The sequence below is a fragment of the Coloeus monedula genome (genome assembly GCF_965178545.1).
Source record: "Coloeus monedula genome assembly, chromosome: 3".
Lineage (NCBI taxonomy): Eukaryota > Metazoa > Chordata > Aves > Passeriformes > Corvidae > Coloeus > Coloeus monedula.
The window spans coordinates 99346843-99373270 of NC_138783.1; the positions used below are offsets into that span (position 1 = coordinate 99346843).

Genomic DNA, 26428 nt, shown 5'->3' on the forward strand with positions numbered 1-26428 from the left:
GCATGTATGATACTAAGTTAAATGAAATTATTAAAAGTATAATATGTTTTTTAACATAAATTTCAACTTGATTTCTATTGTACATCTTTGTAAATATTTCTGTATTTCTTCCATCGCATTTCTGCAGGATATATTCCAAATCTGTTTAGCCTATGTATTTATGGAAAATGTTCTTCCATCAAATTTATTAATCAGATGTACTTACAGTTGTTTTAAAAACAAAATTATTTTTCATTTTATGGATATTTTAATAACTACTTTGCGTTGATACCAGGAGTAATAATAATAATAAAAGAAATATTCCTGGCAGCAAAAGATACCACACACTATCCATCTTTATACCTTTTCCTAAAACCTGTCTGTTGCCATTATGGACTGAGAAGCCATGGAACCTCTTGGTATGTTTATGAGTGATATAGATCAGTCTTCACAAAAAATATAAAGCTGCCCTGTGATTTCCATGTGTTCCACATGTTAAAATGCATTACAGAGAAAAACAGTTTTGTGTTACGTGGCTGGCTTTCACAGAGCTGTGGATCTTATTGCTGTGGGTGCCACTTGAAAAAGTCTGGCTTCTGATTTTGTCTCATCTTACGCACTCTATTCTCTGTGCCCGGTGGATTGAACAGTGAACCATATGAATTTTGGAAGTGACTTTGGGCCATTAATCCTTGCTGGTTTTGTAGGTGTTGTTCAGTTATCAGTAGTCACTTAGATAATTATTCCTGCTTTTTCACAAATTTGTCAGCTCCTTCTGGCAGGTGCTCCTGTTAAAGCAAAGAGAGCTAATGTATCAGAACTTGCTAAAAAGTAATATAGTGTGGCAACAGTAAAGCATTTTAAGCTTCCAGTTGCTAATTTTGTGTCTTCTAAGTCCAAAATAAAGTCTCTCCCTTAGTCCAGAATATACCAGTGTTTTCCAACTGAATACAAAGTTATATCCTGTAATGTTTTGGCTGATTCCTCAAAAAGTTGTTGGACTTAAAATCGTAAATATCTCTATGATCATACCAACATGTAAAAATTTCATAGTTATGACATGCAAAGCTCATTTTTAAACTTGGAGGTATCATGAACTGTTGCATAACACAGGCCACCAGAGCCTGGCTATTACAGAAACCTAAAGCTTCCTGTACTCAAGATCCATTCATCACAAAATGGGGAATAACGTGCCTTACATTCATCCTTGTATAGCAGCAATAAGGAGCTGAACTGAAGTGCTTTCAGCACTGTGGTGTCCTCTGAGCGCTGAAGAAAACTGTCACTGCAGAACAGGTTTAAAGGCTCATGAAGAACTTGATCTTTCCAGTCTTTTACTGTACGTGGTCATGTGCACTTACTTGGGAGGTCCTTTTGCCATTTTTTTGCAGTCCTTTCACAAATGGATTTTTGAGTGAAGTACTACCACACTAAAAAAGAAATATGCTTATATCAAGTTGTTTTCCATCTATGAATACCGAAATGAGTTGAGTAGAATGCTTAACTCACTAAAGCGTGCATGGACATTAGTATTACCCTCTTGGTGAACTATCAGGTGTTGCTTCTTTGCAGAAGCTTGCAATATTGCTGTAATTCAAGAATAGGCTTCCTATTAATTTTGGCCATTCTTAGAGATGGAGGAAGAACAATGAAGGTGCCTCTCTGATTTAGCTACTATGTCACATTTGTTCACAGACTAAAAGGAGAATAGCTGATCTAAGCTGCTTCAGAAAATGGTGTTCTTAGTCTTTATGTCATAGGAAAAATAAGTATCTTCTTTTCTGCTCCACTCTCCTTACCCCATCTGATCCATGCTTCCTCAGGCCTGATTGCAGGTGTAGGAGGGTAATTGAAGCCTTGGACTTGTGTTATGCCTCACCTCCATCTTTCACATCTAGAAAGGAGAAGTTGACCTTATTTCATCTCTCCTTGATCGGAAAAAAGGGGACTTGGATAGGCTTTGCCTTAGCAGGAGGAACAGAAATGATCTGAGGGGCAGGAGGTGCATGTGGGTACAGTTAGCAGCCAATCTGAGCTACCAGCAGCTGTAAGGCTGGCAAAACAGATACCTAGTGAGAAATTTGGAGAGTTATAGGGAACTCTGCTCCCCTTCTGGGTAGCCACAGTACAGCTGCAGCAGGAAGCAAGGTTACTGCACTCTGTAAAATGGCAGCCCTGCAGGTGCTCTGTGTGTTACAGATGTGTGGGAAGAGTTCAGAAATTAAAGAAGTCTAGAAAAAAACTGAGTGCATTCCTACAAAAAAAAAGGCTAATTTTTAAGTCAGTTATTTCTGGGCTTTGAATAGAGTTAGTACTACAAGGAAAAGATTTGTGCACATGCTTAATGGTGAGCAAATGGTTCAGTGTTTTAACAAACATGATTGTTTTACATACGGTTGGATTGCTCACTGCTGATGAGAATTGTGATTCCCTTTGGTTAAGGTGGAAAAGATACTAGATTTGCTTAGGTGACATCATGCTATTATGATTTGCTCTTTCTACCTTTGGCATGGTCACTTAGTTGTATTTTTGATTAAGATGGGAACACATCACCACTAGGGTGGGGTTTTCAGTTCTGGGCAAATCAAGATAAAAACATGTGATGACTTAGGAAAACTGGGAAAAAAAAGCTAATAATATTTGTGTCTTGATCTTTGAAAGTCTTTGAAAGTTTTTTTGTTTTCATTTATTTTAAAGAAAAGCCTTTCAGCAGCAGGATACTCAGAACATTTATTGGAAATTTTATACACATTTTCCAAAATACTCTATAGCAGTGCTACCTAAATTTTCTAGGCATTGGCGTTGACTATTTTGGCCAAATACATTTAAGTTCATATAAGTTGATGACATTTAGAAAAGTTGTCAGTCTAATAGAAATACCTCATTGACAAAAAGTAAGATCGTTTGATAAATCAAATCTTGTCTGTAGTCCAACCTGATCTTACAGAATTTTGAGGGCCCTTCCAGCTTCTCCCAGGTAGTTTTTCATTGCAAAAAATATAATTCCGTGAGAGACCATGTATGGAAAAGTCAGTGGAAAAAGGAAATATTTAGGGCCTAAATTGCAACAATGAAGACCTGTATAGTGAGGAAAGGATTTTTGCAGCAGCAAAAATACAGTAGTGGTAATATCCTAATACATGGATAACGTTCACAAGCCACTTAAAAATATTTGTATGAGAATATGTTTTACGACTGCCAGTGCTATTCTGTGATCTTAACAGTTATGCAAATACTAGTGTGAAAAATAAAACCAAAAATTACCACAGATTTTTTTTCACCTGTGTAGAATGAGCAGAACTCGTGTGCTCAGTGGCCCAAGCGCCGTGGAAGTGCAGCGCGTGCCCTCGCAGCGCTGCGGGTAGCGGTGTGTGGAGACACGTGTTGCCAGGGACCTACAGCACCTGCCCTAACGCTCACACAGGGTGAGTTGGCTGTTGGGAAACCCACATGCCTGTTTCTGGAATGGCAGGAACCATGTCCGTGACCTTGGGAGGTACAGGCTTCATTAGACTATTGTGCGTCATGTTTTGTAAATCCTGTTTAAACATTTGCGTGATGTGAGTCTACAAACTTGTATGGCACAATATTACCACAACTAAATGATAAGTCGCTATCTTAAAAAAAACGAACACCACAACTTATAACTATCTCTGCTGGATGTGGAGCTGTGTTTTGCTAGGGAGTCCATTTTGAACTTCCCAGTTCCAGTAAAATTTGAGGCGGTAAACCTTCCTCCTATCTCTAGAAAAGATACAAATCACATTTTAATTAAAAAAAATAGGATGATTCACAGAAATTATTTTCCTGCATCTTTTGGAGGCCATTAACTGTTGCTAAGCTCTAGCTATATGCCAGCTGTTTAACTCCATTTTCCCTTTTTTTGGTGGGTAATGTAGCAACAAGATATATTCCAGTGAAAATAGGACCAAAAATCTCATTGAAAATAGCAATGAAGACATTTCACAATAATTACAATGATCGTGATTCTTGCTAAGACCACAAAGGGTTTGGGTTTTTTAACACTCTCCTTCAATAGGAAGGACTGTATGAGGTCAGGCAGTTTTTGTAACACAATTTGTTTCAGAGCTCTACTCATTCTGTAAAGTTTCTCTCATGCTGTTAGCAGAACAGGTTTGCAGGTGTGGATGAATATATGAACAGTATAAATTTACTCCCTTGCTACTCTAAAACATAATGCCTCTCACTTCCATAGTTAGAAACTTTTTATCCAGGAAAAAATGCTCTGTCAACTTCCTGGAAGATAAAACAGAAATAGGCCCAGTTGCAATTCTCTGCTTTGAAGTGAATCCAAGAAGGTTTCTCATACGAGTCACTAGTAGACATCTTAGAAGAATTCAGGAAGAATACTTTTGTTGACCAGTTTGGGTTTGGGCTGCTAGCTGGAAGCACTCTCCAGTGTATTTCCTCAGGGTGAGTCATTTTAGTTTGGACAGTCTTCCTGTGCTGCTCCTCATCTTTCATCTCTATCCTATGCTGTGGGCTTCCCCTGGGAACTGTAGAGTGGTGCTGCAGGTGTCTGCCCACAGCTCTCTGGGTGACCTCACCAGCAGCTCCTTGACTCCCTTGGTAAATCTTTTTCCTCTGCAAAAAGCCATGAGAGGAAATGGTGGGAAAGGTCAGACAGCCTTCCCCCAAAGCCCCAAGGCAAAAGTCTGGGCTATGTGTCTAATACCTCTCACTAATAATGCTTCAGATCTATTATTTATTTTTCTAGGATCTTTTAAGTAAACTCTAATGTGAATATTTGCTGTACTGTGTTAGTCTGAATTTTGTCAAATATGGAAGTTCTGTATTTTTGCCAAATGTGCTGTGAATACTTAAAATTTGTTTTTCCCCCTCTGCTTTTTTATTGCGTTAGGGAGAGTAGGAAGACACAAGTTCATACTTTTCTATAGTGTTTTTAAGTCTCTATTTCTTGTTCTTTGAAGTATGTATCGGAGAGAATGCAAGGTACTTTTTTTTTGCTGCAAGCTGTTTTAAGTGATAGGTCAGAGATGTTTTCTGTACACACACAAACACATGTACACATGTATGTGCATACACACACACATAAATATATAAAAGCACCCTAGACCGAACTCTTTAAGGAACTGTTTTTCTTCTGTATTCTCTTTCTGCTTTGCTTTTTAAAATGTAGTAGCTTCAAAGATTTTAGCTGGTTTTCTGCATTCTCATCAAATACAGTATTTGGCTAAGTGTTAAGGTGTCAGCCTGCCCTATTTCCTCTTCACAGAAGCATTCTTCACACCTGCAGCTTTCTTCTGTTCTTGATACCAGAAATACTTGCATCAGTCTTAAACCTTTGCCAAGTCACTGCTGACATGTATTTCTGTAGCTCTTTATTTACAGTGTGGTTCTCTTTCTTGATACGAAATGTCAGCATCTGTACTGGACAGGTTAATTTATTTGGAGAAGGTAATGACATCACTTAAAGAAAAGCTAGGCCTTCATCTGAGAAAAAGGTTTAACTTAATCCTTACCTGTTATGATTATGCTGGAAGCAAGCATGTTGTAATGAAAACAGTACGTCAAACTGAATTAAAGATTATCTCTGGTATGGGGAGGAATCTCACCACATAAAAAAATTGGCACATGATTTTTTTTTTTTTTTCCTCTCTTCTGAGACAGAAATAAATATTGCAATAATCAGAAGACTGTTGTTTCAAATAGTAAATTGGGGTAGTTGAGTAGGAGTGCATTAACTCTTTATGTGACACATTGACATTTCAGTAGATCTGCTAATGCTATTGTAGTTTTTTGCCTTTTAAATATATGATAAATAATACTTACACTTAGTGCTGCTTTACATCACCTGATCATACTGAAATCAGTTTTGTGCAAAGAAACTCATAAATGGGTCTTCCACTTGAAGAGTAGTTGAAGAAACTGTCCAATACAGAGGTGCTTGTTTTGGTCTGGCAAAGCTCGTGGACTACATAGTGCTGTCCTAATTAGTCCCTCTGGTGTGCTGGAGTGCTGAGCTTGTAATACCTCCTAGCTTGTAACAAACCCATGGTGTTTAGGAGGAGGTAGAAAATGCTGAATGTATAATCTTCATTTATAATTACATCGGGTATATCAACATAAACATTCAGGTTTTCACTCTTTTTTGCATGCCTTGATGGTTTTCCCCTTTTGTCAAATAGTTGTTAATGAGCCTTTCTTAAATTCCCTTCATCTCCCTTGATCATCAGGCTGTATTGACAGAAACTGGTTTTATCTCAGGCATTATAGGGTGACAATATGAGGTAGTAAACGTGATAGCCACTGCCTTCTAATCCTTGTGATGGTTAAGCATATTACAAGAAAAACCACCTTGAATTTCAGTAATTTGTTGGTAACTTCCTTGTTCTTTCACGTTTTGCACTCTTGCTCTCTGAGTCATGGAGGAACAGTTATTTACACTGCATGTGTGAGAGGCAGGGAGGACTGGCTGAGATGAGCTACTGCCTGGGTAGGCCCAATGGGAAAAGGGGTGCCTGGAGGATGTTCATTGCCATGGTCTTCAGACAATACAAAAACACCTGTTTGGCAACCCCTGGCAGCAGCAGCTGTCAAGATCTCTGACCTTGTTGCTCTCCCAAAAAGGAAAAAAAAAGGTGCAACAGGCTCACAAATACTTTCATTAACAATTAATTTCTATATTACTTCTGATTTGCATAGTACTTCTGACACATAAAATATTACCCTTACTTGATAAGGCAGAGGTACCTTATTTTGAGGTGCAGGGAGACTGTATCATCCCTTGCCAGAAATTAAGTTTGTGTTCACAGCAAGTTATGCATTTGCTTATTGAATGTTATGTAAGGTCTCCTTTGAACTTGCTATGTGTGATATTTCTCAGGAGCACAACAATAGTGTTACTTTTCAGAATGCACCATCAGACAATGCAAATACTGTCAGTTCTCAAGATCCCAGTTTATAGGAACATAATATTTTCTGAAATATGTTATTGTAGAAATTACGATGAAGTGATGACAAAAATCAGTAAAGCTAGGGGATTTTCAAAGCAGAGACAAGTCTGAAACATCTCTGCTTCGTTCTTCCTGTTGTGCACTGGTACTAGCTTCTGCTCAAACCTTAGTTTTAGTGTCAGTTCTAATTCTTCTGAATTTATCTGACAGATTTATCTCTGTCAACCACAGGATTTGTATGCCATCTCATACTGTAGTTTCTGATGCCTGTACTTAACTGATTTGTTTCCTATCTGCCTCGTCCATCTTTTCATTTTTGGCAAACTGGATTTATCTTGTTTTTATGATTAAATGGAAGGAGTTGCTAAGGAATGAGATTTGGATCCTTTATTATATTTTAGCATTGTTCCTTGGAAACCTGATTATATCTTGCAAATTAGAGCAACATTTCAAAGGTAATAAATCCTGCATAGCTTGTTAAATATCTCATTTTTTACTTATAGATTCTTACTGAAGCAGAATAATATTATTTTAAACTTTGCCAAGTGTGAAGTGTTCTGCTGTTGTTCTGTGTTCACTAGTAACTAAGCATTTGCCATGCTAGGACAGAATTACGTTGTCTCAATGACTTTACATTCAGAGTATGACTTCATAGCTGTCAGTTAAATAATGGCTTTTTGCTAATGATATATAAATATTTATCACTTCTCAAACAGTTGTGATAAAGCAAGGGAAGTACTTTTCTAGGCAAATTCAAATCCATGTGTGTTAAGCCTCTGTTTATCTTCCATTTTCAACTACATGGCTGATACCTGGCTTTTGTTATTTGATGGGCTATAAAATTCTGGTTTGTGTCTGATGCATTGAAAATGTGCAGCATATACATATATTTTGTTACTGCTGAGAACTGGATTAGAGTTTTGCCAGTCATATTTGCTTTTAAGAGTTTATGGTATAGATCCATTTGCATTTATGAAATTATTTTAATTGGTGTTTCTAACTGAAAAGTGTTCACAGTATGTGTGTGTCTTTTCTCCTCCTGTCCTGGCATCTGAATACCTTATAACTTTACTCATGTGAGCAGCTTTCATTCATAAAGAATTCTCTGACAGTCTCTGCTCTGAGATGTTCCTTGACTTTTCTCAATATTTTTCTCTGATGAAAATCTTGTTGCTGCTGGCAATGAGACACTGAAATGGAGACAGTGCAGAGAGCTAATTGACCTAGTATCAGATGCCCCTGGACACAATGCATTTTCAGACATCTCTAGATGAATACCTTAAAAACAAGTGTGCTGAGTTTTCTCTTCTAAAAAAATTCCCCCGCCTCCCCACCCCATTGCAGATTTTGGCTTCTTATCATCAGTAATGATGCAACTGATCATTTTTGGAAGGTAAATATATTATGTGATTGCATCTGACAGGATTTTCAGTGACTGAAAAGGACAGTTTCTTCAGCAAATCAAATGTTCAGTGATGCCTACTTGAAATTTGTGCCTTTGATGGAAGCTAAAAACAGTGATCAGGAGTAATTGCACCTGTAGGCAAGAAACAGGAAACCAAAGTGATGGACTAAAGGATGTGATTAGGAAGCTAGACCAAAAAAAAGAAGTGTATTTAGGGAGAAAACAGGAGTGAAACTATGAGTAAATAGAGCACTTAAACATTTCCTATAAAGGAAATTCCTGCAATGATGCAGTGCACCCAGGAGTACTTCCAAGCCGTGAGATAGTAGCTGGGTTCATATACCTCCTGACCTGTATTAGATGGGAATTTCACAGGCACCAGCTCTTTCACCTTAATTTCCACAGCAGGGACACCCTGGAGAAAGTGCTGGAGCTTTTGCGAGTGCAGTTGGCCCCCACCATTATGACATATGGACAATCACATTCTGCTGCTTGCTCACAGAAATATGGGAACGCTTAATGTAACCTCTCCCTCTGGAGCTGTAGGGAGATTGTGGTTTCTGGCATGCCTGGGCACAGCAGTTGCTGCTGAGCTGCTGCAGTCCCTCCTCTGGGTTGTTGGTCCAAAGGGGAGCTACTTGTGGTGTAGGAACCAGAATGTGACTCCAGTATAAAACATCCCTGTGCTGGGCCAGCATTAGCAAATGGAAAATTGGCAAAGTTCAAAGAAGCAAGTAAACAAAAAATTCTTTTTGGTCCACTGAGGGACCTAAGATAGTTGCTCTCTGTACACAAGCAAGCTTCCATCAGTTACTAAACCCAGATCTGACAGCAGCATTTTTACAACTAAATCAGGACTTCCCAGTGTCATGTAGTGAAACTGAAAATTAAAACTGGGGGACATGCTACTTCTTCACTTGTTGGCCTTCTAAAAAGAAACGTGGTTTTATTACCTTTATTTTTAATGTAAACGTCACTTGTTTGAATACAGATTTTTCAAATTAGTTGTAGTTCATAATAAGTGTCGTTCTTTCAATTATTGTAAAATGAGTGTGATTGATGTAAGGCATTGTCCTGCCACTGAGGCATACCTAGCTGGAGCAGCAGACATACCGTGTGGATAGTCAGAACTCTAGGCAGCAAACTCCTCTTGTGCAGTGTCTTTAAAATTGTAACTCATGGTGGCCTAAGGTTTGCTTTAATTTATAGATATAGGATATGTTTCTTAGACAGGGCCATGTAGTGAAAGATTGGTACTACCGGGGCTCTCTGCTCTGGCTTCCACGTATTTCCATCCCCACTCCTGGAGAATGCTGGAGTAGGAGAAGGCTACCTTGTCAGTGTGTTAAAGGTGAGTATTCCTGGACTTTAGCAGGGTCATCTTGCAGGTAGAATAGTTTCCAGCTGCCTACTTTGCCTGAAAAATCTGTCTGTTATATGTTATTTGAACTCAGGATAAGATCGTACTTTGTTTCAGCCCTGAAGGGCTGACCATTTCAGTATCCCTCCTTCACTTCAGGGAATCATGTATATATTCTGTAGGCTCTCACTGTTCTCAAATTGTGTGCTGTTGGTCTATAGATAGTTGCTAATTAGAGAAGTTAGGTGGAGAAACCTCAAGTGTGTGTTTCAGTTTCCAAGATTCCCTGAACCCTTGGCATATACTTCATTTCCAAAACAATTGAGAGCCTGCCCTTAGAATGATGGGATAGCATTATACTGGCTTTGTCAAGGCTTGTACTAGGAAAAGAAAGAAAAAAGGATTAAATTATTGAAAGAGGAAAGCTTATTTCCTCCCCTTCTCTGCTAAGGCTTCTTTTGGGTTATTTTTATGCTAAGGTCGAGAAAATCACTCTTTTACAGACAATATTTACCTGCTTCTTTTAACCTCTACTGCGTAAGATGGCTAAATACAGGAATGCACATGCAATATTTATGTTGCTGTGAGGCAAAGATACGCTCTTAACTTGGCCTGATCTGAAAATAAAAGCTCTTTTGGTCAGAATCACTATTGCTTTTATGAAGTCTATAATGATTATGCTACAGCCTGTAGTGTTAATGATGTTTACAGGTGTCTCCCATTTCCCTTTCCATTTGGGATTAAACTGGTTCCATATAAACATATACCATGTCTTGATCAACAATGTCACTGAAATATGTAAAGCAGTGCTCATTTCATGTATAATGTTAAAAATATCACTTCTTTTTCTGTGAGTTGCCTTTCTTGGTAAACTTTTGATTCTTAATTCATGACCATTGTGACTGAATCTGCATTTTCTCTCCAGGTACTTTCCTGAGCTGTACTTCTGTTGTTCTGAAGAGCTGCTAGGTAATGAATGGCAGTTAATTCAGTGTTGTGCAGGGCTCAACCACCTGCTGCCAGAGTAGGTCAGAGGATAAACTGTGGCTCATTGCAAGAGAGTTTGCCTTAGCTGGTAGCCACGGTGAGACCTGAAGTCAGTGGAGTTCTGCAGCAGCTCTGGGGTGGGATTTAGCTGACAAAGGCTTTATGCAATACTGACAAAAATATGTGGAAAGCTGAGCATAAGAGATCATGGGGAATTCTCCATTTCTGTTTGCCCAGTAAGATCTTAACCATGATGAAAGCACGTTCTTTGGGGTGAAGAAGATCGCCTTGTTATTTCAAAACTGGTTATACTTTCCCATCTTTGGTTTGGTTTTTGCAGGCATAGTTAAGAGTCTTGACTTCTGTGTTGCACAGAAGTCAACTCATCCCTTCTTTCCTTCAAACTGCACAGGGTCAACATGACTGTTAGATTGCAAATATTTTGAGAAGGGTTGTTTTGACAATATGCAAAAATACTTGCTGCAAAGAGTAAAATGGCTGAAGAGAGAAAAAAACATTTAATTTCCTTGAACTTAAAGAGGATAAACTACTTAGACCTTTGATTTAAATTTCTGTCTTACCCTTTTTCTAAGAACTTTCCTTACTTCCTTTGTCTTTGAAAGGAGGGAACTTAAAAGATGAGCATCCAGAGCTGGGAAAAAGAAGTATTAAAAGTAGTGTTCTAAAATATTTAAAAGTTTTGAAAGAAGTAATTTAAATAGAAAAACCATCATATCATTGGTGACTGCTTTTACTTCAATAAATTTCCCTTCAAAAATTCCAGTGTTCTGTGTATGTTGAAATGAGTGGGTATCCTGCTGTAATTCGGAGTGGAGTCTTTTCATATTTGCCTTTCCCAGTCTCAACAGGATGTACCCCAAAACAATACATTGACTCATTTTCTTACTGTCTTTTGCTACTGCAATACACTGACCGTGACTTAGTATTGGATTGGGTGGAATTGACTCAGAGCAGTGTTTGGCTGCTAGTCACTGGTACAGGTGATGTTTCAGGGAAATTTGAAGGCTCTCCTTTTTTATGCTTCCTGTGGGTAAGTATCTTGAGTTATTTACCCACATTTTCAGTGAACTTTATAACTGTAAGAAATGTTTTACTGTTAATTGCATGGAGTCATAGCTCTTTGAGATAAAATGGGTAGTTTTATTGTTATATTGATATTTAGGATAATTGGAATGTGAGCTTTCATTAGCATACTTGGTCATCAGGAAGGCATAGAGGTCTTTAAATAAGTATTAGTATCTTGCATCCTTTTTATGTTGCTCTAAGTAGATAACGTAATCTTTCCTGGCCATTTTTTTGGTTTTTTTTTTTAAATAGATATTTGACTCATATGTCAGGTAGCTGCAAACCAAAAACCTAATCCTGCAAACACCAAAGCATGCATGAAATTTTCTCAGATAAGGATTTTTACTGACATGGAGATTGCTGAGGTGAACAGTGGTTCAACTGCATGTAGTAAGAAACCCTTGCATGGAATTATTGGCTCTTAGAAGTGTGAAGGTGTCTGACAATTAGCTTTAAAATATTTTTTTATCTTTATGTAAAGAATTGCTTCAGTGAAAGCACTCCCATGTGCCTTATCAGAAAAAATAAGATTTCTCCAAAGTGTTTCTTTAAAAAGCCTTTCTCAGAAGTCTTACTATGCAGAATACTCCACCTCTTGTATCTAGACCAATTTTCAGAGGCTTTGATGAAGCAGTTTAGTCTGATACGCACCATAGGAGTCTATTAAATAAAATATACATAGATTAAAATTCCTGTGGTATTACCTTTTTTCAAAAAAAAAAAAATTCTTCATCAGTAGGTCGGGCAGGAGTAATATAAAATTGAATTGCAATAATGTTTTTTCTTCCACACATACACTTTTTGCTTTTAATGACATTAGCCTGGTTCAATACTCAGCACCATTTGGCTCAGTGACTGTATCAGGTATTTAGGTCCATCCAATGCATATTAGGAGTTACTCAGTTTCTAAGTAATGCAAATATTTCAACAGATCGTTCAACAAAGCTGTAACTTTGTATCTCAACAACTAGCTTCGTGTGCTAAATATGCGGTACTCCGTGGAGAATTCCCTGAACTTCCAGCGTATTTCCTTGGACTCAACAAGTGTTTCTAAGAGCAGTGTGATTCTAAGAGACTGAGTGCTTGGTGTAGAGGTTCAGCATGGTTTGGTTTCAAACTCTGTATGTGGGCAACCTTGCCAGGTGTCATCTGCCATAAACTGGAACCAGTGGTGCCTCCCTGTAATTTGCAGTGTCCCACAAGGTTCAGTGTTGTTTAACTTGTTCATCAATGCTTGGATGAAGGGGAAGATGCCTCCTTGGCAAGTTCAGTGACAACACAAAGCTATGAGGAGAGGCTGATATCCCCGAGTACTGTGCAGCCCTTCAGAAGGGCCTCGACAGGCTGGAGAGATGGGCAGAGAAGAACTGCCTGAAATTCAGCAAAGGCAAATGCAGGATACTGCAGAGGGGAAGAACAACCCTCTGCACCAGTACAGGGTGGGGGCTGATCTGCTGGAAAGCAGCTCTGTGGAGAAGGACCTGGAGGTCCTGGTGGACAGTAAAGCTGTCCATGAGCCATCAGTGTGTCCCTGTGGCCAGGAAGGCCGATGGGATCCTGGGGAGCATTAGGAAGAGCGTTGCCAGCAGGTTGAGGGAGGTGACCCTGCCCCTCTGCTCAGCCCTAGTGAGGCCACATCAGGAGTGCAGTGTCCAGTTCTGGGTTCCTCAGGACAAGAGAGACGTGGAGCCCCTGGAGCAGGTCCAATGGAGGGCAACAAAAATGATTAAGGGACTGCAGCATCTCTCTTATGAGGAAAACCTGAGAGAGTTGGGCCTATTCGGCCTCGAGGAGAGGCAATTGACAGGGGACCTCATCAATGTTTATCTGTATCTGCAGGGAGGGTGTCAAGAGGACAGAGGCAGGCTCCGCTCTGTGGTGCCAAGCAGTAGAGCAAGAGGCAATGGGCAGAAACTGAGGTGCAGGAAGTTCCACCTGAATATTAGAAAGAGCTTCTTTACTGTGTGAGTGACCGCACACTGAAACGTTGGCCAGAGAGCTTGTGGAGTCTTCCTCACAGGAGATATTCAAGAACCATCTGGACACAATCCTGTTGGACCAGATGTCCCTACCAGTGGTCCCTTCCAACCTTACCCATTCTGTGATTAATTTACTTGATAACACCGAATAATTCCACTAGGATGTCAGGAATATCCTAAAAATAAGGGGAGATCTAGTTTATAGTCCACTGCTCAGTGTCTTAAGTGGCCAGCTGGTTACTCTGTATGGAGGACTTCAGTGTCTCTTTGTGGAATGAGTAGTATTTGGAAATCTTAATTGCTCTGCTGCTGCTTTGATGTAAAATACAAGCAAGTAAACTGAAGGAAGTAATTTTGGTCTTGTGTGTTTTGCTTTTGATCTTCTGAATAAATTTAAGTTTACTGTAAATTTATCAGAGTTAGGAAACTCAAACCAAAAGCATTACTGAAGTCATGCCCTTAGCAAACCTGGTAAAATACCACTCATAAAATTTTTGAATGCTCGTCCTGTAGTTTCTTTCTTCCTTTCTATGGCCATTAACAACACTGTATTGTTTCTGGTTTGCAGGTTATAATTCCACGTGACATGTGCATATGCTGAGACCTTATCCTGTGTCAGATGTATACTTTCATATTATACATATATATGCACATTGCGTTCACAAAATACATTCAATTGCAAGATACTCTTCAGTATTAGAAATGAGTGTGCTGTAGATAATGACACATTTAGGAGATTAGATTCCCTGAACTTGAAGAGCATTAGGCTTGTTAACGTAGACATAAGCTCTGTGTTGGGCTTATGCTTTATTTTTCTCTTGCTCTGATAGTTTCAATATAAAAATTAAAAAGTAAAGTTGCAAGGTTAGTCAGAAGGAATGAGTGGGACCTAGTGACTAGAAATGGAAGTATTGATGAGAATTTGTCCAAGTGTGTTGTGGTTTGAAAAACCTCTTTCTTTCATGCTAACATCAAAAACACTGCTCAGATACAGACAATTCAGTATTCTTGAGACATTAATTAAAAGATCAAGCACCGTAAGGCAGCAGTGCACGCTTCCTTAATTTAGTCTCATAACTGTGTATCATCCCTGGCCAGTAAGGGTAGTTTACTGTAAATCACTGTGATTCTTGTCCTTCCTGATAACACCATATCACATTGTCAGTTTGAAACACTGCCTGCTCATTTTTACTTGCAAACTGCAGTGCTTCTTTTTTGTGCGTATACATAAAGATTTCAGTATCTGTTTGTATACATGCAAACCATATGCCTTATTTGCAAATATATCTTGACAAATGTGTTTTCCGGCTAGGAATATGAGTGAATTCTACTGGTGAGACTTTATAAGAGGTACATACATTTGTATTCAAATAGAAGTAAATTTTGAATTCTTCTGGATATTCTGCTAGTTTTCTGCATGAAGATTCCATATTAGAAGTAAAAAGTACATTTCTGTTGTGTGGACACTGAAATTTTGATATAAAAATATAATGTACATAGATCCCAACTGCAAACACCAGGAAATAGTTGTCCTGGTTTTCAGGTTCCTTACTTTTTGTCAGTGTAAGCCAAGCATGCACTCAGTCAAAAGTATGTGTGTTTTATATTCCAGGTGTCACAGACCAGGAACCTAACCCGAATTGTGCCTGATATTTATCTGCAGTTTCAGGGAAGCATAATGTTTTCCATCATCAAAGACCAAAGGGCCAGATTGATACATTCCCATCTTGCTAATGAGCACAGAGAACAGAAAACCATCTTTGCAAGCTGGGACAAATTATACTACTGCAGTTTAACAAAATGCTGAGTGGTACTGTAGCTTTGTATGAGATGGGTCATCATCAGCCTTGGGAGAACTGGCTGTAGGATGGATTTGCATCCCTTCCATTGTAAAGTAAAAGACCTACACTTAAGCCAGCATGGACAGGTTTTCCATCCCACTGCTGGGCAGTGAGATAGCTGTGAAGAGTATCTACCTCTTCTTGTATCTGACTCAGCTCAGCTGGCCAGCAGTAACGTGCTGGGTCATGCCAATTCAGTTGTTTCTGGTCCATATCTTCCTTTAGTGATGCATGAAAGTGCTCTGAAAATATAAATACTTCTTTTATCTGTGGAAGTGATGTAGTGAGTTGTCTACCATTTCTCTAAGGTAGTGCTTGAGGCTTTGCACAGCTGCAGTATTTCATTTTATGAACATTGAATTCTACACCATGGGCTATTAGCAGAAGTTATCCTGTCTGCCTTAGCTATTTGTGAGCTTTTTCCAGTACCAGTAGTGGGTTAATCTGTGAAGTTGGATCTAAACAGGAAAAGGTTAAGGTATATATGTGATAATGAGTTAAAAAGAGAAACCAAGTTCAAGTGTAGCTAGGATATTTATTTTCTGAGAAGATAGTGTTCTGCTTGACTAGAATGCTTACTTTATTTATAGAAAAAAACTCCCATGTCCTTAGCTCACAGGACAGTTCTGGCTCTGCTAGTTGCTTGGTAGAAAAAGTACTTTTTGGAATGCAACTGCAAAACATTCATGGCATTTCTTGGCAATTAAGAGATCCTGAGCATTAAGGGAAAGTAGTTCTTGTTTTGTCTAGTTCTAATAATGTTCATGTTTTGAGCAAACTTTCCACAAAGACAGATTTTTGTTAGGACTATTTGTAATAATGAAACTAACGCTATGATGTGAGTAGCTACAACGTATTGACCTGTGTAGGAACCACCAAGCTGTTTGGTACCAGTCAGCCCCTTTGTCCATCATGATTCTTTGAATTTGTGATCCTGCATTTTTAGATATTTTGTGCCTTTTTCTTGTGAAACCAGGAGAATATCACTTCCAGTATGATCTAAATTTTTGAACAAAAAGAGCCTTCAAATTATAAACTCAGAATCCTGAAAACGTTTTCCGGGAGAATATATCAGTGTTGATGTGAGCTTCTGTAGAAGTGGTTATCACTGAGCAGCTTTTGCTCTGGCAGTTAAGAGCAAGTGTGTATGAGAGGAGGTGGCCTAGCACCTAGCAACTTGTCTGGATGGAATTGCCACAAAAAGGCACTTTCAGTGCTGGCTGAGGACATGGAGACAAAGTGGGTGGAGGTTTGGCCTTTCTGGGTATCTTCTGTGTGGTCCCTCAGCAGGCTGATGTAATTACATGGTAGACAAGTGGCCATCTAGAACCATCCATTTAGAAATGACTTGAGTGCAGGCACAGACATTTGGTGTGGAGTGTCAGGAGTATTTGTTACTGTGCACTGTGTAGTTCATCTGCTTGCTGCTGGAGTTCAGAGGTGTATATTTAGTATTAATAATCTGAAAGTCTCAGTTAATTCAGCTCTGCAAGCCCTCAGTGCCTCGTCTCAGACAGGTCACACTTATCTTTATCTCAATATGCAAATATCTAAAATGAGAAGAACATCTGTTAACATCATAGGAGGTTGTGTAGATGACTCTAATGGTTGTAGCAGTCTGAATTAGGGAAAGTGTTGTGATAATGCCACTAAGATGGCTCTAAGCCACCAGTATGATGCTGCTGTGAAAGAGTAATGTGCTTCTGCGATGCATTAGACATGGTATTTTTGTAGAGAGAGAGAGAAATGCTAATAGCATTTTGTAAAGCCTTCCTGAGACCTCATCTGGAATATTGTGTCCGATGATCTTCCTTTGCAGTGAACAGAAAGGTGAACTTAAATTGGAGCAGGTGCAAAGACAGTTTAATAAGCTGCACAGGAGATTTATTCTGGAATGACAGTAGAAAGTTAAGTTATGAGATGAGTCTTTGGATTTGAAGTATAGAGGTCTCCAAGGGGTCTGAAGGGAGACTGAAACTGCTTGTTTTGATTATATTTATTTGGCACTAACAACAGGCTTCAGTATTTCCAGTGGTTGCTAGTGGATAACACAAGCATGCTTTTTTGCTCTTCTCCCAAACCGTTTAATAACAATTTAATTTTACTTGTCCCCTGTTCTAGCCCCCACCTTCTAACATTCATCATGGAACCAATTACTAGATCTGGGGTCAGGAATGAATGGGTCCCCTCAGGAAAGAGAACATACAATAGATATTCCTTTTTTGTTGTGTTAAACACGTTCCACTTAACTGTGATTATTTAGGAGAAGTTACTACTTAGCAATTATTAAAAACATGCAGCAATTGCAAAAGACATAGAAAATAGCCAGTAGTAAAGCTGTAGTATAATTACAGCCTTTCCTATAGCTATTTTGCCTTTTGTATGGTATTGAGAAGCATTTTATGGGGTTTAGGACACATGGAGCAGATATACAATGGAAACTGCAGAACTGAACATTCATCGTGTAGTTGCCTGCAGTTGCACGTTCATCCTGAAAGAATCATCCCGTGTCTCTGAACTGTGCTGAGGCACAGTGAAATGCTGGGTTGGTGATCCAGAGGAGGTGTAGCGTTCTTTCTGCTATTCAAACTTTACTGTTTGGTGCAGAGAAGTTTCTCAGTCATTTGTCATCTCCTGTAGCCCAGAAGAATTGCTCTCAGTAAGTGATGTCTTGGAGTTGGGTTATCACTCTGCCTTTACATTTTTGGTGTTTCTGTGAGAAAGTAGACTTCAGGGAAATCAGCATATCATCAGTGACCTCAGTCAGACCTTCCTCCCCCAGGGGGGGAACTACAGAAGCAAAATGAGATGTGAAATTCTTTCAAAAGCTCTACCTTTGGTATTGAATTCAGTAACCAGAATGTGGGCAGGAAGCAGAGGATGATAAAAAGAAGTGCTTCCTTTAGGTTATCTTGTTTTTTCAGAAAGCTGTGCAACCTGAGAGGGGCATAGTGTGTATAACATATTCATGGCATAGCTGCTTCCTGGTAAGTGTGCAATAGGAGGAAGTGTTGTTCTTAAATTAGTAAGTGAAAAAGCGGCTGATAAAGGATGGGCTACAGCTTTCTAGATTTTATTCCAGACAGTATTTAAAGAGAAAGTTTCTTTCAAGTGTTTAATTGGAGGGCCAGATTAAAAAGTAAGCTATAACTTCCTGGTGTTGATAGGCTGAGGCCCTATTGTACCACCAAACATTCAGTTGGCTGTGAAAAAAGCTTTATGCTTTAGGTGACTACTGTCATTTAAAAAAAAAAAAAAAAGTTCTAGGGAATGGCTGTAATGAAAACCTGGATATTTGTAAAATACCTTGTTAGGCAGTGGTGTACTCTCAAGGAAGAGAACTAGTTAAGAGTACTAGTTAAGTACTGTTCCTGTTTCTGCCAGTAACTTGCCATGTGGTTTTACACATATTTCAAAAGGTGACAGGTAACTTTGAGTAGATCATGAATGTTGTAATTGAGGCCAGTTGAATGTCACTTTTATTTTTTACCATAAAAAGGCAGTAGCTCCCATTCAGGATGAATTCTGTTTCAAAAATGAATTGAGTACAGAAGACTTTACTTTTACTTGGCTTATTAAATGTAATAACAAATCTTCTAAAAATTCTGGCCATAACATTTATATTAAACTGTTAAAATGGATCTGATTTATAATTTACTTTGAAATCAAACACAAAAAAGTGTACTAGGGATTATGTTTTAGTGGAAGGGGCTTATACTGTGGTAAATTTCTTTCCTGTTCAACACCTAACAGATCATCAGTCTGGGTGGAGAAATGGACTGAAGCCTTTCATGGACAATTGTGTGACAGCAACTGCACTGTTTATATTTAAACATCTCTGTTACTTTCTAGCAATGCCCTTCATGGTGAATTCCTGTAATTAGTGGTTCCTGAAAGTATCAGCACCTCCTCTCTCCCTCAGCTCTCTGAAGTGCGAAACTCAAGAATCAAAGAAGTGTTAACTATATTGGCTTTAGGCTGTATAAACTATAATCCCAGATCACTTGTTTGCTGGAATGTCCCAGGACTTACCTGTGTGACCGCGTTAACTAGCACCAGCCAGACTACAACAACTATAGTGATGATGCTAAAATCCCCTTGTTCTAGTAAGAGAGATGTTTTGACATGAGTTGGAATTCTTTTGGATGAAGGTTGTTAGGCAAAAAACTTTTTATTTCCAAACCTTCCCCACCAGACCCTTCCATGGAAGATTTAAAATAATTCATTGTATGATTCTGTCACCATTACTCTGGTAAATTTTCCATGTCAGGAAACTATTGGATGGTAAGAATCATTATTTTCCTTCCATCTTGCAGGCTTTGGGGAGGCACAGGCACTTTTTATTGTGACAAAGCAGGGAAAGGGGTGATTCTTGTCTTCATACTTGTGATTTTGGGGGGAGAATGATGGACCTTCATTTGTAAATTATTCTCTTGACCTTTCTGGCAAGGACATACGTGTGGGTGAAGTAAGTGTCTTTTTCATGTTGCTGGTGATGAAAACTAGAATATAAACCTTGTGGTACAAGGGGTGCCGGGAACTTGTGGGGAAGGGAAAAAAACCAGAGTACAAAGATTTCCTAAAATAAAAGGAGACAAATACTTACAGTCATTTTATGGCTTTTTGATCAGTTTACCAGTGGGTTTTTTTGTATTTTGGGGGGTTTCATGTGTATATGTGTTGGGTTTTTTTGGTTTTTATTCAATTCAGAATCAATCCACTACTAATAGCTATGTTATTAATTTCCTGTTATCCTAGCTAGCAAACCCATGTGAATATACTGATTAATAGGAGACCTCAGAGTGCCAACTTTTGAGAAATGCCTTGGATCACAAGTGATAATTGGCTTCTGCATGAGTTGTAGTCATTGCATTAGTTAGGTTTTGAAGCCTAGTTCCCAGAGAATGATTCATATTGACTGTCCTCCTTTCTCCATGGGAAGTGACAGTGATGAATTTCCTGGGTAAGGCAATCCTGGGGATGGGAGTCAGGATAACTAAATCTCTTTCTGCCTTCAACACCATCAGGAAATACAAGAAGTGGAAGAACAAGAAGTTGTATGAATTAAATATATTCATGTGACTGTTTGAGACCTCTTCAGAAGAAATATGAATAAATGCCATCTTACATTATCATAACACATACCTTTCAATGTTGAGTGCTTATCAGCAAGATCCAAGTATTTCGAATATTTTTATTTCCCTGTTGCATTTGGGATCAAATAAAGATAATTAGATACCACTTTCAGCATTAAAGTGTACTTAACTCAGTGTGGCTCAACAGAGGAACGAGTGATTTATTTGTAAATACTGTGTTCATTAGTGATATTGCATTTATACTTAATTTTTATATGTTGGACACACAAAAAGGTTGTTGAAAGGTTGTGTTGTTGTAGTGTACCTAAATATTTTCAATAATTTGCTATTTGAATATAAAAAAGTAACTATTCTATTGGATTTTTTTAGTTAAATCAGGGAGTTATTTTTTCTTTTTAGAGTCAATATTGGACAAATCATTCATCTGCACTCTTTAAGTAAAGTATGCTCTTACTAAATGGCCACAGTAGCAGTAATACAGTAGTAACATCGGAGGGATCTGTCTGTAATCCAGGAGTGCAGCACAGGCTGGGCTCTTCCCACCTGAGAAGCAGCTCTATGGAAAGGGATGTGGGCGTTCTGGTGGACAGCAAGTTCAGTATGGAAGAACAATGTGCTGCTGTGGCAAGGAAAGCCAGCAGGATGCTGGGCTGCATCAACAAGGGTATCATCAACAGAAAAAAGAGTCATTGTCCCACTCAGTGCTTGCCAGGCCAGACCTGGAGTGCTGTGTTCAGTTTTGGTCCCCGGTGTGCAAAAATGTGTGGACAGGCTGGAGAGGGTCCAGAGAAGGGCTGCAAAGATGATCAAAGGTCTGGGAACCTGCCATGTGAGGAAAGGCTGAGAGAATGGAGTTTGTTCAGCCTCGTGAAAAGAAGGCTTAGGGGAAACCTTATCACCATGTTCCAGTCTTTGAAGGGAGGCTGCAAAGATGTTGGAGACTCCCTTCTTGCAAGGAGTCCCATGGAAAAGATGAGGGGTAGAGGGAACAATCAGCCATTGGAATAATATCCCCAGGGAAGTTGTGGATTCCTCAGCATTGGACTGTTTTAAGATGTGGCTGGACAGTGTGCTGGGCCAGCTTACCTAGACTGTGCTTTTGCCATGGAAGGTTGGACCAGATAATTCATGAGGTCGCTTCCAAGCTGGTATTCTGTGATTCTGTGATTTTATAAAATCACCCTAAATTCAGCCTAAGCGCTCTTAACCCACCTAACACACCAAAGGCAAAGAAGTTTGAGACAGGATAGGAAGATGTCTTTGGTTAACTCGTACTTTCTGGCAAAAATAGATGAAAGTATGCTACAATCTGATTATATCCTGACCATGGTCAAAAGTAAGGCTGAAATTGCTATTTAAGGAGACTGGTTACAGAGGTTGTGTCATATCAGACAAAGATATGTAGAACAAAGATAAGAACACTTATCCTTGGTAAACAGTGCCAATTTAATTAAAAACCCTTCTTCCCTCCCCCACAGTACTTAATATATTTGACTGTTTTGTCTTCAGAAAAAATGGTTTAAAAAAGTATTAGTAATTTGCTGTTAACTGAGATGTAGATTGAGTTTAGGTTGAGATTTAGACTCTAAGTAACTTTATTTTGGTTCCTTGTAAAATTTTGTGGTTTTAAATTTAAAAGAGTGGATGGTGTTAATCTAACATCAAGACAGAAGTAGCTGCAGTCCACAAAGCCTTCATACAGCTGCCTTGACATCTAAATATATAGGTGTCTATAGTCAGGTATTTAAATGCCTAAAATTCTACTTCTGCACTGCTGGTTTGGCTTTTCTTCTGCCCCAGTTCTTCTGGGATCCTGAAATTAAGTGTTCCTGCTCATTAGCCCTTGTACAGATCTCTTTAACACCCATCATTAGACGTGAGTTCAGCACAAAGCGTAGCAGCCATGGCTATGGCATGCTAATCACAAAAGCTGTGTAGAAACCAGGACAACACATGGAGTTAGTTGTTGAGAAGAAATTTGGAAATTGCCAGGGCAAGAGCCAAGCACGGGAAGTGAGTGGGGGAGTAAAGAAGTAGGAAAAACATTTGAAGATGAAAAGCGGTATGGAAAACCCAGCAGATCTGTGAAGGGTGCGGAAAGCTGAGAGATTAAAAGGAATGCTAGTATAGGAGAGCTGGAAGCTAACAGGACTCTGGTTGCTGGGTGGGAGCAATAGGTCTTATAATGAAGTTGTTGAGAATGAAGTAATCACTGAAAAAGGGGCAGGGAGGCAGAACTGGGATCACAAATAGGAAACTGATCCTAAAGACAAGAGTGGATGGGGGCAGTGGCACGTGTCCACAGGACTGGCAATAATAAAACTTGGATGAGAAGTGGCCAGGTTTTGAGGGAGACTGAGTGCCTGTATTGAGCAAGGTGGAGCTTCTCTGTTCCAAGGGCTACTGTCTTAAAAATTAAGCCAAGCTCAGAAAGCTGCCTTGAGTAAAAAGTTACAAAGATCAAGTGCTGCAAAGCTGGGAAGGTGAAGAATTAAGATTGTCTAAAATATGTTAACTGACCTCCCCTGGGCATTTGCATTATGATACAGTTTTAAATTCTATGATCTCAGAATTGTATGGTCTTTCCAAGTGGAGCATATGTATATGAAGACTGCAGCAAAGTAGGACAAGTCTCTGAAAACATGCTATTATTTTTTGTAGAAACCCTAAGACAGATAGTGAATGGAGCAGTGCACAAGTGAGGGAAGATGTGTCACCTTAATTAGGCAACTAGATGGATATGGCTTCTCCAGTTTAAGGTATTATAGAAAGCTAAATACTCTGAAAAATTAGTTTTAGGAACCTGGTTGAACACTGAAGTTTGTAATGGTCCTGATTCAGATGTTTCTTTCTTGTCTCCGGGATCATATGATGCCCCTCGCAGGGGGCTGTAGTGTGGTCTGTTGTTACCTGACAGGACCAAAGAGGAGCTCTGTCCAAGAACTGGCATTTCTGTCTTCAGAGTGCTGTTGTGGAACAGGGCAGGATAACCTGGAGCAGACAATGTGTAGAGCTGTGGTGTGACCATATGGAATGCAGCCGCTGGGTAGACTTTCACTACTCCTTTCTAGCTACTATGCTCACTGAATGAGGTTGGGGTCTGTGGAAAAAAAATTGTGCATTGTCACCTAATAGAAAGTCAGTCAAACTAGACTTAAACAAGGGTGCCCAATTTACTGCAAATCCTTAAAAAAAAAAGAAAAAAAAAACTTCTGAGGAGCTTACCTTAAAAATTTGTTAGTTTCCACGTCATTGGATGCCTATCTTGTATTAAGATTTTAGGCTTATGTAGGATGTTGATGTTTGTATATAGCCTGTTGGCTTCTTTTTCTTTCAAAGGGAAGCTTTTCTATACATTTATTCTGGGAAAATATGTGCAAAAAACCTGTAAAATCTAGGAAGCGTGGTTACAGTCAGTTTTTTAATTTCCGTTGACTTCTGGTGAAGTCTTCTTTGAAAAATTGCACCTTGCCTAATTTTCTAATTATATATTTACGTGCATGATGGAGAAGAAGAAAAATTATTTTCTTTTGATCTGATGTAATTGGCGCTGTATTTTAGGGGAGCTAATTCAATCTTATCTGATTATATCCTGACCATGGTCAAAAGTAAGGCTGAAATTGCTATTTAAGGAGACTGGTTACAGAGGTTGTGTCATATCAAATACATTGCTTTTCTACTCTGTTACTGTTAGATGAGCTGCTCTAAATTAGATGGTCTAATTCTGGAAAATTTGAATATGTGCAGGTGGACTTTCGTGTCAGCAAAAGCCACACTTATTTAATTGGAGCTCCATATGTCTGCAAAAATTGATTCCATATGGTTGAATGGCACCTTTTGAAAATGTTTCTTTAATTCATACTAGTGCCAGGAGAAAGAACAACTCTATTTTTTGAGCTCCCTAACAAAGTGACAGTGCACCTGTACACAAACCTTCTTTCAGTTTCTAAAGCAGTAATTGAATATGTAGGATTTGCTTGTCACATGTTAACAGCCTAAATATGTGGCTAGCAAAGGCTTAACTGTGTGCTCTCTGTTTGTACTCCTGAAAACAAGTGATGAAATATACCTAAATCATGCAATCCCACCTTCTATTAGGTTGAATTTACATGAGTTTTCTTACAGAAAAAACTTTAATTGAGGGTCATGGTAAATCTAAAAAGGAAAAAAAACCAAATATATATATATATAATGGTCAAATAAGACCCAGTTTTTTACATGGGGAAAACAGCTTTGAGTTTGCTTCTGGTTAACCACATTGATGGGAAATAATCCTGTGAGAAAAGCTGGCGATCTGAGTTTTTAAATTGGGGCCATGAAAGTTGATATAATCAAGAGATGAACTATGAGGAGTAATGTAAATTATTTTTTTCTTTGTATTTTTTATTGTGCACAGGTACCCAAGGATAAAACTGGCCTGAAGGGAAAATCTGGGGGAAACTGGGGACCTTGACTGTTCTTGCACCTGAGTAAGTGAATGCTTAGTGGAAATCAGCTTTACAAAATGTTAAAACTGTGAAATAATTTTAAGCACCTCCATGTCTAGTTGCAGTTGTAACTTGAGACAATACTTTGGCCTTTGAATTGACAAAGACCCGAAGTAGTAGTGGTACCTACAGGGAGGGAATGTGGTATAGAGCCTTCAGTGCTTTTTGGTAGGTTTTCTTCTTATTGCTACCCTGGAAGTCTCTCTCCATAGAATGAAACATAGCTTATAAGTAGGATTTCTTGGTATTTTCATGTTTTGCCTTTTCAGTTATTTATCTTTAGAATAATTTCTGAGTTTCTTAAAGCTTAACTTGATGTTGCTGGTTTGTAACCATAGTAAGGCACAGAGACTCAGCAGAACTGAAGGTCAGGCCAGGTTAAATATGAGATCATCAGAGGGTGAAGGCTGAGAAGATGACCCTCTTGGAAGGTTGTCTTTGAAAGGATAAATGCTCATTTCATGAGGGTGGTTTTTTTTGAGACAAAAACCATTGTCTTGGTTGGGTTTGCTTCCACTAAAACAGAACAGGGACAGCTTTTCTCAATCAGCTTGGATGGGGCATGTGGTAGACATTCCTTGGCATCTGGAGGCCCCCAGTCCCAAACCCAGCCTACACAGTTTTCTGAGAAGGCAGGAAGACTATTTTCCATTTATTCACATAGCTTTCTTTCCTGGCAATCCAAGCATTATTCTCGTTGCAAAAAGTTATTTTACATGTTGAAAAGGTATGTTGATGCATTACTTATTTTTTAATGCATTTTTTAGTCATACATACTCATATATGAAATGTATGTAATATTAATAAGCAGATAATTTTTTTATAGCACGAAACTTCTTTCTACTGGTAACATATTTTTAAAAATGGACAAGTTAATTGAGTTTTCTGAAACAATTGCTAGAGCTGGAGCCTTTCTTCCTGCTGGCATTTCTCATGCCAGAAGAATTATCTTTGGTTTTAGAAAGCCTTACTATCTTTACTATAGCCTTACTGGTATCTACATTAAATTTTGAAAACAATACTTACCAGGTGAAAGTCTCTCAATTTAATCTGGTCTAAACTTGTTACCAATGGTGTTTATTCCAAATCTGTGCCATGGTTTATTCATATTCTTGTACTTAATGCATGAACTTACAAATTGATATCCATCACATCACCGCACAAAAAAATGAATTTCATTCTGCTAGATTATTTACTGTGTTTATCTTTGCAATAGAGTAGTAGACAAAAATGTCTCTCATTGCTTTCAATATTAAAGAGAATTAAATAT

General features: G+C 38.7%; 1 protein-coding gene across 1 annotated transcript in view; it reads left to right on the forward strand.

Annotated features, from left to right (window-relative positions):
• TBL1X (transducin beta like 1 X-linked) overlaps positions 1-26428 on the forward strand; it is a 193046-nt gene that overhangs the window by 30270 nt on the left and 136348 nt on the right. The window contains exon 2 of the mRNA XM_082278853.1: positions 25068-25140. The gene's annotated coding sequence lies outside the window, so the exon portion shown is untranslated. The remainder of the gene's footprint in view (positions 1-25067; positions 25141-26428) is intronic.